Raw genomic sequence first — 6,000 nt, 5'->3', positions numbered from 1 at the left:
ACAAGTTAAGTGTTGTACATTCATTTGTGATTTTCTGTTTGCTGGATCCCAGGTGACCCTGACTCCCTCCGTGTCTAGTGTAGGGAGCCGGTGGTCGTGTCCCCTCACTATTGTAGGGTGTTCAGGTGTTATATAGTCGAGGTACGAGGATATGCGATCATTCACCATTGGGGTGTTCGCATAGGCTGAGCAGTCAGGGAGAGTGCCAGGTCTTATGCAGGGTTCTCCCTTTTGTTCCTTAGTTTTGGATCCAGTGAGTCATATATTCATTTTGCATTGTCTTGTTTCCTGTACACCTTCCGTGACATTATAAACCGCCAAAATCGTCTCAAGCATGGATCCGGTTTCACTTTTAACTGAACGCTTCTAGGGTCTTTCATTGGAGGTAGCTGATCTCCGTAAGACTCTTTCTCAGTTTCTAGTGACCGGTTCAGCTTGCGTTCATGGAGTTTGTTCTGAGCCTAAGATCTCGCTCCCGGATACGTTCTCCGGGGGTAGTGAGAATTTTGTGTGTTTCAGAGAGGCTTGCAAACTCCATTTTCGCCTTCTTCCCCATTCCTCTGGTGATGAGGAACGGAGGGTGGGGATCATTATATCGCTGCTCAGGGATAACGCTCAGTCGTGGGCCTTTTCGCTGCCGGTGGGGGCACGGCCCCTCCGTTCAGTGGATGAATTCTTTCTAGCCCTGGGTCAGATATATGATGATCCGGATCGTGTTGCTTTGGCTGAGTCTAGACTACGTCTGTTATGCCAGGGTAAACAATCCGCAGAGATATACTGCTCAGAATTTCGGAGATGGGCAGCTGATACTGGTTGGAATGATGCTGCACTCCGAAGTCAATTTTGCCATGGTCTTTCAGAGGGATTGAAAGATGCATTTGCCTTTCATGAGAGGCCTATCTCCTTGGACTCTGCTATGTCTCAGGCCGTTCGTATTGACAGGCGTCTTAGAGAGAGAGGAGAGATCTCTCCTTCCTGTCATACTCAGTCCCAGGACAGTGCAGCGGTCTCATTCTGTGCGCAGGGGTCTCAGTCGCTGTCGGCCCCTTCTGAGCAGGAGCCCATGCAGGTGGGGTTGATTGCCTCTGACAATAGAAGATTCAGCCCGCATGGGAAGGTTTGTTTTTGTTGTGGAGGTATAAATCATTTGGCAAATGTTTGTCCCTCTAGGAGATTCAGGCAGTTTTCTGGGAGTAATAAAGAGACAAAAAGGAAAAAATCTTTTAAAAATGTTCCATCTGTTACTATTGGCAGGGTTGAGGCGGAAATTGAAGGTTGTCCGTTTGCTTGTAGTTCCCGTTTTGTCCTGCCTGCCAGGGTGGCGCTAGAGAGCAAGAACATTTTTTTGTGAGATTTTTGTAGATAGTGGAGCAGCTGTCAATCTCATTGATAATCATTTTGCGATAACTCATGGTTTCCAGGTATGCACTTTGGGAAAGGATATTCCTGTTTTTGCTATTGATTCCGCTCCACTTTCTCAGAAATCATTAAAGGGCATAATTCACAATATTCGTTTAATTGTGAGTGATACTCATGTTGAGGATGTGTCATGTTTCGTCCTTAGCGGATTACCTACTCCTCTTGTGTTGAGGCTACCCTGGCTCACTAAACATAACCCCACCATTGATTGGCAAGCGAGGCAAATAAATGGTTGGAGTGACTTTTGCAGAGAGAATTGCCTCACGACATCTGTTTCTGAGGTTTCTACTAAGACTGTACCACCTTTTCTCTCAGAATTTTCGGATGTCTTCTCTGAGAGTGGAGTTCAGGATTTGCCCCCGCACAGGGAGTACGATTGCCCTATTAATCTCATCCCAGGCGCCAAGCTGCCTAAATCTCGTTTATACAATCTTTCCCAACCTGAAAGGGTCGCTATGCTTGCTTATATCTCTGAGAGTCTGAGAAAAGGACACATACGACCCTCGAAGTCACCTGTTGCCGCTGGTTTTTTCTTTGTTAAGAAAAAAGATGGTTCTTTAAGACCTTGTCTGGATTTCAGGGAGCTGAACAGTATCACTATTCGTGACCCTTATCCGCTTCCTCTGATCCCGGACCTGTTTAACTAGATTGTTGGGGCTAAAGTCTTTTCCAAATTAGATCTAAGAGGGGCATACAACCTGGTCAGGGTCAGAGAAGGAGACGAATGGAAGACGGCCTTCAATACCCCTGAGGGCCATTTTGAGAATTTGATTATGCCTTTTGGTTTGATGAATGCCCCAGCCGTTTTTCAGCATTTCGTGAACAGCATTTTTTATCATTTAATGGGAAAATTTGTATTAGTGTATTTGGATGACATTTTGATTTTTTCTCCTGATTTCAAAACTCATAAGGAACACTTACGTCAGGTCTTGCTCATCCTGCGGGAGAATAAATTATACGGGAAACTGGAAAAATGTGTTTGCGGTTCCAGAAATTCAATTTCTGGGGTTTCTTCTCTCCGCTTCTGGTTTTCGCATGGACCCCGAGAAGGTCCGCGCTGTGCTTGAGTGGGAGCTTCCTGAGAATCAGAAGGCGCTGATGCGTTTTTTGGGCTTTGCCAATTATTACAGGAAGTTTATTTTGAACTATTCCTCTATTGTTAAACCACTCACTGATATGACCAGAAAGGGGGTAGATTTTTCTTCCTGGTCGGTAGAGGCGTGTAAGGCCTTTTCTAATATCAAGGAGAGTTTTGCTTCCGCTCCCATCTTGGTACAACCTGATATTTCTCTTCCCTTCATAGTTGAGGTTGATGCGTCTGAGGTGGGTGTGGTTGTGGGTGCGGTCTTGTCTCAGGGTTCCTCTCCTGCCAAATGGCGACCGTGTGCCTTTTTCTCGAAGAAACTCTCCTCCGCAGAGAGAAATTACGATGTGGGAGATAGGGAATTGTTGGCCATCAAGTTGGCTTTTGAGGAATGGCGCCATTGGCTAGAGGGAGCCAGACACCCTATTACTGTGTTTACTGACCATAAAAATCTGGCCTACTTGGAGTCAGCCAAGCTTCTGAACCCGAGACAGGCCAGATGGTCTTTGTTCTTTTCAAGTTTTAATTTTGTTGTCACATTCCGCTCTGGGGTTAAGAATGTGAAGGCAGATGCCCCGTCACGTTGTTTTCCGGGAGGTGGGAATTTTAAAGACTCGGGTCCCATTTTGGCTGAAGGTGTGGTGGTCTCTGCTCTTTTTCCTGAATTGGAGGCAGAGGTGCAGGCAGCCCAGTCAGAGGCTCCTGATCTTTGTCCTCCTGGGAGGTTGTTTGTGCCTCTCGCTTTAAGACACAAGATTTTTAAGGAACACCACGATACTGTCCTTGCTGGGCACCCGGGGGCAAGAGCCACAGTGGATCTCATCGCTCGGAGATTCTGGTGGCCTGCGCTTCGTAAGTCGGTTGAGGGTTTTGTGGCAGCCTGCGAGACTTGCGCTCGTGCCAAAGTCCCTCATTCACGGCCATCAGGTCCTCTCCTTCCCTTACCCATTCCTTCCCGTCCTTGGACACATCTGTCCATGGACTTCATAACGGACCTGCCTCGTTCCTCGGGGAAGACTGTGATTCTGGTGGTGGTGGACCGTTTTAGCAAAATGGTGCATTTCATTCCCTTTCCTGGTTTGCCCAATGCTAAGACGCTGGTGCGGGCATTTATTGATCACATTATCAAATTGCATGGTATTCCTTCAGACATAGTCTCTGATAGGGGCACGCCGTTTGTTTCCAGATTCTGGAAGGCTTTCTGTTCTCGCTTGGGGGTTCGGTTGTCATTCTCTTCTGCTTTCCACCCGCAGTCAAATGGCCAGACAGAGCGCGTCAATCAGAATCTGGAGACATATCTGCGCTGTTTTGTGGCGGAGAATCATGAGGATTGGTGTTCTTTTTTGTCCCTTGCTGAGTTTGCTTTAAATAACCGTCGTCAGGAGTCCTCTGATAAGTCACCATTTTTTGGTGCATATGGGTTTCATCCGCAGTTTGGGACATTCTCGGGAGAGGGGTCTTCTGGTTTACCTGATGAGGACAGATTCTCCTCGTCTTTGTCATCTATTTGGCAAAAGATTCAGGATAATCTAAAGAGCATGAGTAAGAGATATAAGCGTGTGGCAGATAAGAGACGTGTGCCTGGTCCGGACCTGAATGTTGGTGATCTGGTGTGGTTGTCTACCAAGAATATCAAATTGAAGGTTCCCTCCTGGAAGTTGGGTCCTAAGTTTATTGGGCCTTACAAAATCCTGTCTGTCATCAATCCTGTTGCCTACCGTCTTGATCTTCCTCAGACTTGGAAGATCCATAATGTTTTTCATAAGTCCTTATTAAAACCTTATGTTCAACCCATTGTACCCTCGCCTTTGCCTCCTCCTCCGATTATGGTTGATGGGAATCTTGAATTTCAGGTCTCTAGGATTGTTGATTCTCGTGTTGTCCGCGGTTCTCTCCAGTACCTCGTTCATTGGGAGGGTTATGGTCCTGAGGAGAGGATGTGGGTCCCAGTGATGGACATTAAGGCCACTCGTCTCATCAGGGCTTTCCATAGGTCCCATCCTGAGAAGGTGGGCTCTGAGTGTCCGGAGTCCACTCGTAGAGGGAGGGGTACTGTCACAACCAGACATCTGAGAAGCTCTGACAGATGCCTTTCAGAACCTCCTCCTTGAGCTTTCTTTGTTTTGGTTTTCAGTTCCTCATCTTGTTAGCCTCTCTCAGCTGTCATGTAGTTGGACTGATTGCATCCCTTTAAATTCCCCCCCATAATGCATTAGTGTGCGGTTTATACAACTTCCTGGAGTGTGTGTGCATGCTGATCCTATTTCCCAGTCTTCTACAAGATAAGTGTTGTACATTCATTTGTAATTTTCTGTTTGCTAGATCCCAGGTGACCCTGACTCCCTCCGTGTCTAGTGTAGGGAGCCGGTGGTCGTGTCCCCTCACTATTGTAGGGTGTTCAGGTGTTATATAGTCGAGGTACGAGGATATGCGATCATTTACCATTGGGGTGTTCGCATAGGCTGAGCAGTCAGGGAGAGTGCCAGGTCTTATGCAGGGGTCTCCCTTTTGTTCCTTAGTTTTGGATCCAGTGAGTCATATATTCATTTTGCATTGTCTTGTTTCCTGTACACCTTCCGTGACACTCTCCTTGTGAGATTATTAAATTGGAGAGACAGGGATCTCATTCTCAGCCAAGCAAGGAATAAGCAAGTAATTAAGCATGAAAATGCAACCATTTCCTTATTCCCGGATTTTTCAGCCGACCTACAAAAGAAAAGAGACACATTTGTCTCAGTTAAACTGCGCCCCCGGGATCTGAATCTGCAGTATTCCTTGGCATATCCAGCACGCCTACGAGTAGTGGACGGCGAGAAAAACATTTTTTTTTACGCTGACCCCAAAGAAGCGGAAGATTGGGTCTCCAGAAAATCGGGACGTTCAGGTCCACACTGATGCATTGGAAGCGTATACCGCGCAAGTATTCCTGCTGTTCGGTGATCTTTCGATCGTCATAATACTAGCCTGTCATTGAGCCATCAGATGTGGGACTTGATAATATGTGTAATCCTCTGTTAGCTGCCTTGACTGCAGATTTCACTCGTTCGGGAGTTATGTTACAACTTATCTTATGCACACTATGTCACTGTCTGTGAACGCATGTTGTATGTTGCTTATGGTAATATGGGGTAGGAGCAACACCTGCATAGGTATTCCATCTATTTGTACTATGCAGGTCCCCGAAACCTTGGCCCTTATACTAGTTGGACTAGATTCCAACGTTCATCACTTGTTACTTATTAAAACTACTCACTTTGTTACTTATTTGTACTAAGTTATGTACCTTTAGGTTTTGTTCCATCTAGGTGTGGGTTTCTCTCCTAGTAAAGCTAGATAAAGGGGTGTCTGGGCATTGGTGTCACAAAACAGATTGCATCTCTCCAGCGGAAAGAGGAAAGAGTAGGAGGATATCCTATAAGAACAGGGATAAATCGAAAATGGCCCCCATGAAGGTTTTGTCGTGGAATGTAAGGGGATTGGGGGATCCCAAGAAAAGG

The sequence above is a fragment of the Bufo gargarizans genome, chromosome 6 (assembly GCF_014858855.1).
Source record: "Bufo gargarizans isolate SCDJY-AF-19 chromosome 6, ASM1485885v1, whole genome shotgun sequence".
Classification (NCBI taxonomy): Eukaryota; Metazoa; Chordata; class Amphibia; order Anura; family Bufonidae; genus Bufo; species Bufo gargarizans.
Note: the sequence above shows the minus strand (reverse complement) of the source record.